Below are 15299 nucleotides of genomic sequence, written 5' to 3'. Positions count from 1 at the left end.
TATCATACATGAATGATTCAAGATCTTCAGTGTAACTCTGATCAGTTAATTTTTTAAAGCTTGTTGCAGAGACAAGGAATAGTAGAAATGACTTGCTGAGGCTGAATACAGATTATGGCTGTTTCAAGTACAGCAACTTGAAATTCTTTAAGTTCTTCTGGATTGTAGTGTCCATGTGCAAATAAGATACCAAGGATCTAACACCATAAGAAAAAAATTCCAAGTCTTCTAAATTAAATGTTACCTTCCCCCCAGCCCCCCATGTAGCTAATTTATTCTCTATAAGATAACCTTCTTCACTGCAGTATTTATAAGTACCCTGCAGTAATAAATTAGTGCTTGTGATATAACTGCAGCTATCCAGCAAAGTGAAATTTCAGTTTAGTAAGGGTTTAGTTCACTTAGCATGGGGACTCTGTGGGTTTATTTCAGCAGCACATATTTTTGTTGTTTTGTTTTTTTCCTTGAGATTCTTGCAGGAGGAGTATTGCTTGGTCCTTGAAATCCGTACTTTGAGGAAAATCCATCCTTATTTTGTTGCGGTTGAGTTTTTACCCCTAAAAAACTGTGAAAACCCCTCTGTTGAAATTTGCTGCTGATGGACTATGACAGAAGCTTTGAGGCAAAGGAGATGGGTGGAATGCCATGCTATCACTATGAAACTTTGAGTAACTTTCCAATGTTTAAATTACAGCATCTGTCTGCAGCCCAAGCTCACATTTGCTTTGGAGCTGCTCAGTGCTGTCTGGGTAGGGAACAACAACTAAAATTTTAATCAGATTTGGAAGTCAATTCTACACTTCCTTAGCAGGTGAAACTTGGAAAATTGAGAACTTAGTACTAGGTCATGCTGTTAATGGAGAACTACAGTGAGGAGCATGCTGTGAACCCTGGAAAGTGGTGGAGGAGTCAGAAGTCGGGCACTGTGGTTAGGGGCATGTATTTTATTTTTCTCAAATTCTTTTCAGGATAAGTGAATAAAAAGAGGTGATGGAAGAATGGCTGAAAGCTGAGCAGCCTATTGGCAGGGTTGCCAATTACTTAGTATCACAGATTTAAGAAAAATTAGAGATTTCAAGTAGTCAGTTGGTCTACACCTTCTTCCTAAAGCACTATTTAGGCCTATCATCTTACAATTTGGTCAAAAGTAGCTGTTTTGGCTTGGATTGTTTCATGACATTTACACTTCAGACTGACTTCTTTCAAAAGAAACTTTATCCAAATTGTTTAAAACAAAGTGTTCCAAAACCAAAACAGGATCAAAACTTTTTTTTTAATGATAAACTCTTTTGCTTATAATAAACTGGAAAGTTATAGTGCTGCTGTTCTTAGAAGATGTGGCACTTAGTGGTGTTCAGGTATGCATGCTGGGATTGCATCTCTTGCTGTTCTTACTAAAATTTGCCCTGGATAATCCAGTAACAGCTGCTCACACTCTTCTGATGCCTTCCCCAGTGGAAGCATCTTTAAACTATGGAGGTGATAAAGTGGTGAGGAAGAATATCACTTTCTGAAAGTGAAGTTGGCATAAAGGATAAAGAGGAAAAATGTAAAAGGCATGTGTATTGTGAAAGGGAGATCTAGAACATGTCTATAAAGAAAGACTTGGAAAAGGAAGTTGGGCTGGATGTGACAGATGTGAAAGCAACAAAAGCCTGTGACTGATGGGCTCAGAAATGTTTGGGATAAGTGATTAGGGTTAATAAGAGCTGAGATGGTGGCAGGTGACCTAGGATCAGTCACACAATTGTAAGGCAACCAGTGCAAGCAGGGATGTGTCCTCACCATTAGAGGGTATTCAAGCACCCTCTAAACTTTTGAAATAGAATTTGGGACTAGGCTCATCTGAGAAGAATTGCCATATGTAACTTCCTGTGGTGTCTTCTACAGCATCTACTCTTGGTATTTGTGTTCTCTTTGCTGCTGTATGGTGACTAAACGGCTTCTGGTGGCAGTCTAGATTCTGGCGTTGGCTTTGGAGTGTGTGACTTGCAACTTCCTTGTTCTTATTTGTATTATTTCATTTGAATTTTCACAGTAAGGGATGAACGGTATGCACCAGGTTATGCACTTAGACTACTTGTGCAGCATCTTTTCCCTGTTTTACTAGGAGCTGCTAATAGAAAAGCTTTTGGCTTTCCTTTCTTTTTCTTCCTGATTATTTTCAGGCACCCCAAATGTAATTTAATTTAACAGTCAGGAAAATATTCTTTGCAAGATGTCCTCATACTGTCATGGTACATGTCTTAGGAAAAAAATTATAATAAAATTATTAAGAAACAAGTACTACTGATACTTCATAGCTCAAAGAATTATGTTGTGTTCTTCAGCTTTTCTTGTTATCACCATTAGGGATTTTTTTTCATGTAAATTTGATGTTGTTTCATAAATGAAGAAAAAGCAGCTGAAACATTTCTATGAAGACTTATTAATAGGTGAAGAGGATACTTCCTTAAAAAAATTTAAAAATTAGTTATTGAATTCTAAGCTCTGCTTAAATTATTATTACATAGACAAACAATAGGCCAATAAAGGAAAGAAGAGATTCTGTTTATTACAAACTTTTCTTTTTTGTAGATTTGAACTAGTCAACTGTTCTATGCTGCTGTTTCGGTTTATATTTAGAATGTACCTGGGTTACTTAAGCTTTTTATTGGAATTATTTTCTGACTGAACATAGACTTACAAGATGGTTTGACTCTGAAATATTATCTAGGTCCAACCCCTGGACTGGGACACCTCCCAGTAGACCATGTTGCTGAAGACCCAGCCAAATGCAGACAACAAATCCTGTATGATTTACTTGGTTAGTCTTAAAATTGATCACAGTCTCTGTTTACATATGTCCTTAATATTATAGAACTACTTAATTAGTTGGTTTTGCATGCAGTTAACATGAATATTAATTTAACTAAAACAGTTCGTTTGCTTATAGTGCTAGTGAGACATAGAATATTAATTTGCTGGAAGAATAATGAGCTCTATAAGCATTATCTAGAGAATTCAATGAAATGCTTTTAGTTTTGCCATAGTACTGTTCATTACATAAGTCTTGCATACATAAATTAGGACCACTTACATATTTTCTCCTTTTCTTATCTTACTATGTTAATGTAAAATTAGTAGTATTTTTCAGAGGAAAGAGTAACTGGCTTCCTTAATGCAAAGAACAAAATGATAGAAAAAGGAGATATCATAATGCAGAATTTACTTGCTTGTTCTGCCTTATTTTCCCTATAATTTTAAATCTTGATCTTTTGAGAATACGAATACTTCTGTTTCCTTTCCTGTTTTAATCAGACCCACAAGTTGTCATTGCAGGTGAGGGAGGAAAGGTGGTCTTGCACAGCAGGGCTTTGGCCATGTGTTTTGTTGGATGTGTGGTTGGAGTATCCTGCGTGGCAGATTCATGGTCAGCTTCCCTGGGGCTGCTGTTGGCAAGGGGACAGTCTGCACTCAGAATGACAGCACAGTGTCAGGGGGAGGTGGGGTATGGGTATTAAAACTGGAGTTAAGCATCTATAGATGAAAATAAGTCCCTTTCTTGTTGTACTCCCACCCCTTACCCCCTGGAAAAAAAAAAAAAAAAGACGGCAAGAGGAAAATTTCTGTATAAAGGCAAATTTGCCATTTGTAGGAAGCTTATGCTTTTGAAAGTCAGGCTATTTATTTAAAACTCAGCAACAATTTTAGAGATTAACTTTGGCTATGTCTGTTCCTGATGGTATGGTTTCTGACGAGTTATGAACTGAGGGTTTGAAATGACCGTCATTATTTTTCTTTTATTTCTTAACTTGGCTCCTTCAGCTTATCATTTAAAGTTTTTTTCCTTTCTATTTTTCATATGTGGATGCATACTATATATCTTCTTGTGCATCATAATTTGTTTGAAGGTGTGTGAGGAGAATGGGAAATTAGTGTTTTGCTCCTTTCTTCCATTTTATCCAACTACTTTACTCTTTGAAGGTGTTTCTCTTACTGCTATTTCAGGTATCCTACCAGTAAATGTTTCTAAGCAACCATTGTGGTCTGTTGAAAAAAAGCTGCACTTATTAAAAAGTCCCTGAATATTTATATGCTATTCTGTAACTGCAGTATTGGCTAAATAATGTATGTATTTACGAACTTAAATGTAGAAGAATCAGTCAAGGACTATTGGGTAAATAAGATATTTTGAATTTTTCATGAACTTTTAAACTAAAACAAGGTGAAACATATTGTAATGTTGAGTATTCAAATGGATCAATGGCTGTAGATTCATTTGAAGCTTTTTTTGCTTAATCCTGGTTTAGTGCCTTGTAGCACAATCTAGCAACACTGTCCGTGTTATGAAAGTACCCAGAATCAGCAGGCAGCATCTAAGCAGTCAACAGCAGCTTTGTAGAATATGAGCCAGATAGGATTTTTGCCCTAAAACTCTGCAAAAGTGGTGCAGGATTGTCCTCAATGTGAGATGGTACTTACATCTATGTGAAATGCATATTTCTATGTGTAGAAATACAGCTGTGGAAAGGGAGAAGTGTAGTTGCTCTGTGTTTTATACCAAAGGTGGAGTGATGTTCTGTGTCTGTCTGTGTGAAGCGGAGATGTTCCCACCCAACAGCTCTTGTTTAGAATTTTGGAGTTCCCCTGAGGACAGTGTTGAGGGCTAGTAGCATTCTCTCATCTCCCATGTTTCATGATGTTTTTACATTGTGGTCATCTGTACCTGCTGCTAGATACTTGATGATTTTGAAAGTAAGGGCTGGAGTTCTGCACTGCCAGATTGTTGATACCTGCTATATGTTTCCCAGACAACATCTCCCAGCTCTGGGTATCTGAAGCTCAGATTTATGATATTATCTATATTAACTGTGTGGTGGGCATGTCAGAACTAGATACGATGATGGGCTGCCCCTGCCTAAACTGAACAGGAGACACCTGTCATTGGAAATGCACTTTCATCCATGGCAATCTCTTGTATCAATGTCTGGCATTTTAAGGAAAAAAAGTGAAGTAGTTCAGGTAACAAAAAAATAAAAAAAATCTCTGTAGGAGTCAGGGTGGTCAGTTTAAGTGTCTTAGGTGAAAGACGGATCTTTCTGCTTTTTCCAGGTACTTAAACTGACCAGGCTACTTACCTGACTGAATTTGACCCCTGATTCTGTGGTTATTGCTGAAACATTTGGCTTTAGGCATGTAAGCTTTCAAAGTGATGTTTGAGTTAAATTTTTTCTTTATGACGTTTTGTTCGTTTGGAGACAAAGACTGAAATCTTTTAAAAGGAGGCACAAATGGGAAAATGAGATCATTAATTGTTGAAGCTGGTACTGTAACAAATTGACTAGAAATGTGGATTCAGAGAAATTGATGTACTTCATCCTTCTAAACTAAATGAATTCTCCATCTGCTTCAGCTTCTCAACTATAATGAGGACGTAGGGCTGACTCCGCTATTGGTTTCTCTGTCTTTCTGCACTATTTTGGAAAGTTTAAACATTTCTTGCATAATTAAATACACTTTCAATAAATCAATCTCATAATAATTGTTGTTCAGGAGAGTTCATTATTCAGTTCAGTCTTTTAAATTACTGTTCTTCTTTAAAGGATTCTTCTGACGTAATGGCTTCTTCTAAATCCATTTGCCATGCTCTGGCTTGTAATTACTTTAGATTTGAAGAATAAAATGAATGGCTTTATTATTAATCAGTAACAAATTTGTCTTACTGTTTTTAGAGTGGCCTTCACTCATGAAGTAGTTTTAATGGTCTAGATAGCAAAACACTTCATACCTCTTGTTCAACAGAGATTTAGTGAAAGCAATCAGATCATTCTGTGGGGTTTTTTTCTTCCATCTCTTTCCCATCAAACATTTGTCACAGTGACTGTCATCATGTGTTTGCTGTTGTGTTCTGTGAGCTGCTGGCTCCCTGAAAACCTTGTTTTGCTGCCTGGTTTTAGATTGGAAGTTTTTCAGGCTGGCCTAGCCTTTATTTTTGCCTTGTGCTGTAGGGAGTACATTGCACTTAAGCATAGCATTAATGCTGGATTTTATGGTGGACTTTGGCCTTTAAGAACTTTGTCACGGTTCAAATATGATGAAAACAGGGGGTTTCTTTACAAGGGGTTTCTTAACCCCTTTATATTGATGTGGGGTTTCAAGGTCCTTAGTGACAGTGCTTTTGTAGTTGAGAGTTGCAAGTCTGTGCCTTCCCACAGCAAAATGCCGTCTTGTTTTACAGAAGCTGAGACTGGACTGGTAACTGTCCTATGTTAATCTTCTCCATTTGGCATCAGTTCTTTGTCCATAAACTCTTGTGAGGTTTTTCAAATCCATCCTTAGTTTTAAACTGTCACTTAATGCAAACTAATATAAACACATTTTTAGCTTTGCTGAACTTTCTTAGGATCTAGTGGATGTTACACAAATATCTCATTTCCATAGACTACTTAGAAAATGAAAGTGGGTTGGTTGTAGAGTTATAGACATTCAGTAAATCTCAGCATTTACTTTCCCTAGGAATTCATTACTATTACAGCACTCTTGGTTTTGTTTTCTCTATCGGTTGTGATGTTTAACCAGGGCTAAGAATCTTTAATAATACTGAGGAGTTGGAGAAAGCATCCAAAGAGGAATGATTAGCACCCTTAAAGTCTTAATTCTGTGGCTTTCTAGGAGGTTATTGAAAATGTAAGTGTAAAACTGGATGGAAATTATCTGGATACAAGAATTTCATTGAAGACTTCCACATATACCTTTTATCCTTAGTTTTACTGGCATTATACCTTCTTTGGTCCAGTTTCAGGAGTTGTAGTTTTTTATTTCTCATTTACAGTTTTCAGTTCAGATTCTAGTATGTATGTGTTTATTTAAATACATTTTTAACTATGGAAATGTTAAGCTTTTACTGATGGCAATATGGTCACTTTCACTGTGCATATGGTAAGAGATTTACACAAAGGTCATCCCCTTCTTGGGACTAAAAAATACCCCAGGGTTTATAGATCAGGGAGTACTGTTGTAGTAATAAGGATTATGTTGCTGATAAGTTCCCCTCAAGGCCCAGTGATGGTAATACCCCTATATTTTGTCTTTAAAGAAAACTGCTGAGAGGCAGTAATTTTTTTTGTATGTGTCCCATTTTCATTAATGCATGGTAATTGATGGAGTTGCAGTGACTTGTAACAGTAATGAGTTCTAAACATAAGAATGCACTCCTTTCTAATAAGTGAGCACTGCTGGGGTTTAAAAGCGTACTAAATCAGTTGCTTTAGTATGAATTTATTAGTTTTTTTCAGCATTAGCTTTAATAGTAGTTATTTACATAAGCGTACATCCCATTAACCGCCATCAGGGCTGGAAAACATGCTGAACTGTTCATATTTTCATATAATTATTGAACATAATGGTATCATTTGCATTTCTAAACAGTGATGTTTCTGTCAGGCTTGGAAATAGTGTCTTTACGCAGTCCCTATTTCACATCCACTTATTTGACATCGTTAAATTTTATGCTAATGTGCTTCCCTAGAATGTCATCAGTAGGACAGATGCTTGCACTTTAATATACAAATCAGTGATGCTTTTCCCTCCCCCCTCCCCTGAACTGCAAAAGAAATAAAAAAGCATATCTGCACTTTTTAGATATAGTTTGTTTCATTCTAAAGAATCTGTAAGAAATGAAACTTAGCTTTCACCCCCCTTAGTCACTTCCAAATGTTGTAATAACAGATAACTTGATTGTGAGTGGTGGGAGACAGTCCTCTCCTTGAAGGAGGAAGAGTCTTCTAAAATTCAAGGCAGTTTTGTTAAAATAAAACTTGTAACCTTTAGCTTGCTGCCTGTGTAAGGTAGAGAGTCTCACAGAGCAAGCTGCCTGGTCAGGCAGTGGTCCTTGGATTGGCTTACCTGGCAGCAGAGCATGGCTGTAAGGAGGGTTAGGGAGGGAGCAGTTTCACTGGCTAGGCTCTGTCAGCAGAAGTGCATTTTGAATTGTACATTGTCAGGTTTTTAGTCTTATACTTAAAATATTTTTTTTATTTTGCAGACAGGAAGAGGTATATGAGCTCTTGCTAGCTATGTGTGGATGGTAGTTGTTATATGAATGGTGTTCATGGTTTCTTTTATGTATGTAAAAGCTTTGATGCTTGTACTGAAGTCAACATTGAAACCAGAGCATCAGAAACCTGAGCAACATTGCCAATAATTGTAGGTCTGAATGTGGAAACTATGGAATAAAAATAAATAAATATAATCAACACCACCACCAAAACTTACACTGCTTGCCTTCCATTTAAAAATGAAATTAGTATCTTGTATCTGGTTCTGTATGAACTTAATCTCAGGATGACTCGGTTACCACTGCAAATAGAGTGCTAGAGGTAGAGCAGGTGTGAGCAACCTGAAGTACGCAGTTGTGGTCACAGGGAAAAGTAGCTATTGAGATACAGAGTGTGTTGCTTATGAACCAGACATGACCCATGTGAATGAGTCTGGAAGTCCAGTGGATCTCCAGCTCAATTTCCTGCTTTTCCTGACTTACCAGGTGTGGCATTGGGCAATTCTGCTGTTTTCTCTCCTATTCACCTGTTTAAAAATCTGTGGTACTGCTTGCTGGCCTTTGTGTGTTAAATATAAGCACGTTAAATATAAGCAGTTACGGCATTTCATGGACATGCTCTGAAAATGTTAACTAAAAACAAAAAAATTTCGGGTCAAGGAAAAGACTTAGAGAAATATATTACACAGGTTTGTTGTTTTCATTGTTTTATACATAAAAATACATGTTAAAGAATACCTTTCTTGGTCAGGTCTTAAAAGAAGTTTGGAAGGAGGCACCCAAGTAGGAAAAGGTACTTGGAGTGAAATGAAAAGGCGTATTTTAGGCATAAAGAGCCACATGAGCAAACTGGAGACATATACTCTGATGGGTATGGTATATACTCTGGGCTTATGGTGTCTTTAATTATAGATGATTAACAATTTGCTAGTTGCTTTGCAGGCAAATACGGAGACAAAAATCCCTTCTGGGAGATGCTTGCAGTTTAAGACCTCATTCTGGTGGTGTCTGTAGAGGTGTGTTTTAAGTCATGAGAAGTAGCAATATTAAAATAACAACAAAAAATTTGCTTTCATTATGTCAGAGAGAGCCACAGGAGTTTTTGATGGATTTCTGTCAGAGTTTTGAGCTTGCAATAGGGCAACCATTTTATAGCAAACAATTTGGAGCCAGGTGCTTTTTGGTACACCTTTTACTCAGAATTAAATATGGACACACCAGTGAGCAAATTGGTGAGATGTGCTAATTTCAGCTGAAGTATTGCAAAATTTTAAGAGAGCACCTCTGCATGCAGAGCAGACTGTTGTACTGCAGAGAGTCTGAGCTGACCTCTTGTCAATGTCTCATTTAAATCCTGAAAAGAAGACTCTAGGTAATTGGCAAGTATCCTTATTTTAATATGTGGCCATAAAAAGGTAACGTATGATGATTTTTAACATCAGAAGATTAACATTTTACCTTTAAATAAAATATGATTAACTGGTACAGAATTAGAAGTAATAGAATTGAAATATTCAAACTATGACTCTGTGGTGTCAGATTATGCATCGAGTGTGACAGTTTAAGTACTGAAGTGATTTAAAAAATGAGTCAGCTGAAGGATGTATATCCCAAGTTGTGAGAATAAAACAATTGTGGCTATCAAAACTTTCTCAAAACGTCCTGGCTGAGTGAACCAGGAGACCAAAGTGTGGTGTTGTTTACAGTGACTGGGTCTTGCCTAGGTGCCAGTGCAGATGCAGCAAGGTAGTAGTGCATCCTGTAATGGCATCCTACTCTATAATTTTAAGCCATTCAGTCATAATTATGCTTAAGTTTAGTACCCAGGCCAAGACTTTTCTTGGCTGCTGTGTTCATCTACCTCCAGGAAGGTTCAAATATAATTGATTTAGCAATGCTTCTTTTCTTTCAGCAGTTTGTAGTCAGCCAGGCTTTTTCTTATCCCTGTACCATTGCATTTTTAGTGGATTGGCACATTTTTTGATACATGAAGCTACATGTTTGCCGTCTAAATTACTTGATGTTATGGTTTGGAAACGTGAAAATGCCATTATGAAGGTTTATCATTTGACTTCTGCGTATTTTAAGTCCTTGTTAATAAAAATTATGCCTTTTCCCCTCATCTAGTAGTTCTGTAAACTCGGCTTGGAATTTGACAATAAAGTGGCATCTTGCTGTCTTCTAAAGTCCTGTAAATGAATTTTTAGAGTGCAATTTGGGCATTTAGTAATCTTCCTTTAGAGGTTGTTTTTGACATGTTTGTGCACATTGGGCTGTGACACTTTGAAATTGTGTAGGAAGAATCAAGAGGAGGATTGGAATACGGCTTATTCCAAAATGGAAAAATAAAAGAAGGGGTAAAGAAAACATATTATGATGAGAAAGTTTGGCAGGTCTAATTTTGTTTACATCCAGAGAACAGAATACTGAAGTGTAGTTCAGAGAGTAGAATTTTAGTAATTATATAAAAATGCAAGCAAAGCATTTAACAGCTTTTAAAATACATTAACTCTTCCAGTGTGAATTTCCTCATATTTCATTATCTTCAGGGAGATTTTTGTTTCTATAAATCTTGCTGGACACATTGATGAAAGATCCTTAACTGATTTTAGAGATGTTACTCAACATCTCTTAATGGTGCAGAGTAAGACTTGAGTGAGCACAGCTTTTAATGTTTAGCTGTCACTTCAGGTAACTAACTGGACAAGTCCTGTGAGGCCTTATTGCTCTGTTTCAGTGCAAATAACCATATTTAACTTGCCATTGCTCTTTGCTTTAACCTGCTAATAAATCTACTGCATACATTTTTCCTATGAAAAGAAGGAAATTAAAAATGAGAAATATGTTTCTAATTATCTGCAGAGAGGAGTTATGGGAGCAAGTGAAATGAACTTAGCTTCAGGACCAAATTTGATTATGGGAAGGATTGCCTGTATTGTCTCTGGTAGTGTGGGGCTAGATTTGGTAACCCAGAAAGGCTCATGGTTTTCTCAGAAGGCCATCTGTGTATTTTCTGGGTCCATCTGCTCTGATGCACACACAACCTGTGAATCCCAGTTGATTTTAATGAACTGTTTATGTTGAACTTCTCTAATGTTGGCACGGTTCATGTTACTATATTACACTTGTCTTCCTGGAAACAGCCACAGGACAGTGCAAAGTTTTAACAACAATATAATTACATTGTTCTGACCGGACATTGAATGCACTGGAGATTCTCCTGGTTCATCTGCAGGGAACAGATGATTATCTGGAACCTTCCGGCTCTTTCAAACAATCCTCTTAACATATTTCTGTTCCTAAAACTGTAAATATCTGCCTTGGTTCATTTGGTAGTTCTCTCCTCTGTGCCATTTTTTAAGGATCAGTGTTTTAGAAGAGCTTCTAATTTTTTTATGACACCTATTTTCCAGGCTAGACACACAGCTAGTTTAAACATGCTTGTTCTTGTGCTGGTGCTTCTCTTAAATATATCTTCCTTTCTTTCATGCTTATGTAGAAGGGATTAGAGCTACAGATACTCCCTCTCTCAAAGGGAAAAGAGAGGACAAAGTGAGAGAAGTTTCACTTGTTGAATGAATGATGGGAAATCTTGGCTTCTGGATTAGAACAGGCCAGAGATCTGAGTGAAATGGGGCAAGGCTGAGAAGGATTTTGTGACTGAAAGGTCAGAAAGCTTAGCAAAGTCGGAACAGCAGTGTGGACTAATTGGGCTTTGTTTGCTTTTTCTTGCCTATAAAAGTTATCTTGATGAAGTTCATCTTTGCAAAGCTAGATAGAAAAACTTCTGATTGGTGTTTCAAAAATTCCTCAAAAGTCAGACTAAATGCACATGTATGTTGTGATTAAAGGTTGGTAGTCTAAAGTAACAGATGGCTGAGCAGACAAATTACAATCTGACTTTAAGTAGGCCTCTTGACTTCCCCCATGGCAAAGGTGTCTTCTCAATTCTTCTTGTTAGGAATTCTGTTCAGTCTTGCTTTATCATCAGCCAGGGACACAACACTGTGGGTATTCTTTTGCTTGTTGCTCAGAGCCATTGAGCTGTTGTGAATGGTTTAAATTTTCAGAAAAAAAGTCATGTAGCTGGACTTGCATAAACTGTGTAGTCAGAGGTGTCTCAGAACTGTGATTGGTGCAGCCCACAGTAAAATCAGTGTTTACTTCCTAGCATTATGACTTTTACTTTTTAAATACCAATAATAGAGTAACCAGAAGTTTGTGACTTTCATCTGCAACAGATTTATATTTTATTTGCATTTCATGTTGTGAGTTTTCACTGTGTATGAAGAAATAAACATGGCTGAAATAATTCTGACAAATTACAGGACAGCTGATTGTTAATTCAGACTTGCTCTTAATGCTATTGATTCAGACTTGGGTGTTTATTTGGGCTTTATCTTTGTCTTCATCTGTCCCTCTTTCGGATGATATGCCACTTTTTACCACTGCCATATCTGTTGCTCTTTGTAGACACTAAAATAGATTCTTACCTCTTATTTCATAGAAAACATATGAAAGGAAAGCTCTGCAATTAATATCTTACTGAATGAGTCATTATTTTCTGCTGGTCCTTGAAATTAAGTAAAGTGTGGGTAGCTTGAGTTGCAGGAGCATTGCACTGTGGTTCGTAGTTTTGACATAAAATTACTGTGGGCATGCTGAGTCAGTGGTATTTTGTCTCTTATACCTTTTGGCCTCAAGAGCAACCAAAATGTGTTTGTGAGCTGTAATAAAGACTGGTTCTTTCCCCTCGTCACCCCTCTGTCCATACTGCATTGCTTAAGGTGTTCTTCTACTTCCTCTTTCTTTCAATGTCAGGAATTTTATTTTAATAGGACTTGTGGAATCTGGAGACTTGCAGAAGGTTACTAAATCTGCCAGCAGTTAATAGGGCTCATGAGAAGTATATGAGATCATACATGAACTCCTTTTCACTCTTTGGATCTTCTTGCTAGATGATGTGAATCTTCATTCCCTAGGAAGGAAGCTTTCTGCTCAGTATATTCTCTAGATTTTCCTGGGAGATAATTAATCTGTCTTTGAAGTGTGTTCCTTAATGCGAATCTATTTTTCAATGCTGCGTATTTTGAAAGGGTTGTGTTGTGTTTTTGCTGTAGGTTGCTTCAGTTTGTTACTTTGTGTCATATTTTGTATATTTTGGAATTTAACATTTTTTTTTCATGTCTGCTTGTCATTGAAGATTGTTATTAGTCAGGAGCACTATGGATGTAGGAGGAGGCACGAAGTTTCAAGGGAAGGCACATAATGGTGTGAAGCACAAGGTTTTGTAGTTTCTTTGGGTAGCTGTGTGGAGGACAAGCATTTCTCTCCCTTGTAGAATGCAATTATGCTGTTACATCACATGAAGAGAACTAGTGTTGATGTCTTGGAGTTTCTACTCCATACGTTCTGAAAACATCATGTTTCTGGATATGTTATCTCTGGGACTTTCTGATGTCCTTCCTAATTAATAAACCTAAGTGATGGCCCACATGCTGTGCGTGCAGTCTAAGCTGTAGTGAGCTCTTTGGTGAAATGTTCTGGAGGCCAGTTTGCTCAATCCTGCCTCTCACCCTTGGCAGTGTTGGCCTTGCCCACCTTGATCCCAGTGGCATCTGTGATCTAATGCTTTGGATGAGCCTGCACCTGATGTGTTCAGAGTGCCTTGTGTGCCTGTACCATGTTCAGAAAGGACTGCAGCTGCCAGTCACAGCACCAACTGTGAGTGCAGCTCATGGAATCATCCTCTTCTGAGGAGAATGATGTGACTCTATAAATTCATGTGAATGCACAGTGTATTTCTTTTTTTTTCTGCTCATCTCTGATTATTTGTCAATTATGTAGAAACAAATATAAAACAAATGGATAAACTAGTAGTACTAGTTTATTTTATTAGATACATTTCCTGTGACTTTTTTAAAATTTGTTGTTCATCTTTGGGTTTAGGGTTCTTTGATCTCAATTTTATCTCAAGCAGAGTCAGTCTTCTAAAGTCATCTGGGTAATGAACAGTAGTTTTTCCCTGCTTGTAAACTCCTATACCAGACAAATCATCATCAAAACACTTTTTTTTGTTATGGGCTGTGGACATAATAGTTTCATGTTTACAAAGCCAGTTTGAGAGTCAAATGTAGTATTAAGCCTAGTGCCAAGATAAGTCTCTGATAACCGGAGAATAATTCACTGTAACATTTTTGTGCGTTAAGCTGCACTGAATGCACATTAATAAAACAGATACATAGAGGAATGGTGTCGCACTGCAGGATGTTCATCAGGTTGTTTTCATTGGCCTGACAGAACTCCAGTATGAAAAGTACAGAGTGTGGACAGATTCAGTAATGAACTTGCATACCAAATCATCTGTCGGAACTCTGGTCAACTGGGAACAGAGTTGCTGACAGACATGAGACTCCTCGTATAGTCATGTGGTGCTATGTCTTATTTAAAACTCAGTTGGCCCCTTGTTCTGTAAGTTTAATAGAGATCTAGCCTCTATTACCACAATGTCAATTTTGCTGCAGTTTGTCCTACAGAATGGTGGATGCATATAGCTCTGTGAAAAGGATGTATTAAGAATCTTGGAAAACACAGCAATACTCAAAACAAATTTTGATTAAGATTCATTTACAAGAGGAGTCCCCCACAGTTTTTATAGCTGTAAACAGACAATGGTTTGGTGAAATAAACTGTTATAAGCAAAAATTACAACAGAATTTATAGTGGTTACACAGCCTTTGTGCAGTGCTAGGAAATTGTTGTTAATTGATCCTACCATTTTATTATGATGTATCTTGTCTAGAAAAGAAAACAATGTCTGGCATCTTATATATTCTTTCTTTTTTAGTTATTTCTTAGATTAGGAATAGATATCTCTTCCATCAGCCTTTTGGCTTATATAGTAGTTGTTCTGAAACAGGCATTGAAAATTAAGTGAATTAAAGGCAGGCAACAATTTTTTTTCACTCAGAGCTGATCAGCATTTTAAATTTCTATTTTGTAGGCATTGTTAATACTTTGAAAGGCAATTTTGTTTCACTAAAATGTATTTCAAATAAATTCAAAGATGTCATGTTTTGGTTTCATGTTCTTTCATGACAGTGAGAGACTCATGTTGTGATCCTGCTATTCTGATTGTGCTCTGACATAATGGAAGTGATTTATTTGTTTTTTGAAACTGTGTCAGTCTGTCATTGCAACATGCATGCTGTATCAATACTGAATCAGTCATCCAATTAGACTTCTTGCTACTGTGAGGAAA

At 37.0% G+C, this 15299-nt stretch overlaps 1 protein-coding gene across 3 annotated transcripts in view; it reads left to right on the top strand.

Annotated features, from left to right (window-relative positions):
• The window catches only part of KIAA1328 (KIAA1328 ortholog), a 172547-nt gene that overhangs the window by 20487 nt on the left and 136761 nt on the right, over positions 1-15299 (top strand). The gene's annotated exons all lie outside the window — the stretch shown is intronic.

This window comes from Parus major, chromosome Z, assembly GCF_001522545.3.
Source record: "Parus major isolate Abel chromosome Z, Parus_major1.1, whole genome shotgun sequence".
NCBI classification, from domain to species: Eukaryota; Metazoa; Chordata; class Aves; order Passeriformes; family Paridae; genus Parus; species Parus major.
This window is presented reverse-complemented; position numbering and strand designations above follow the sequence as displayed.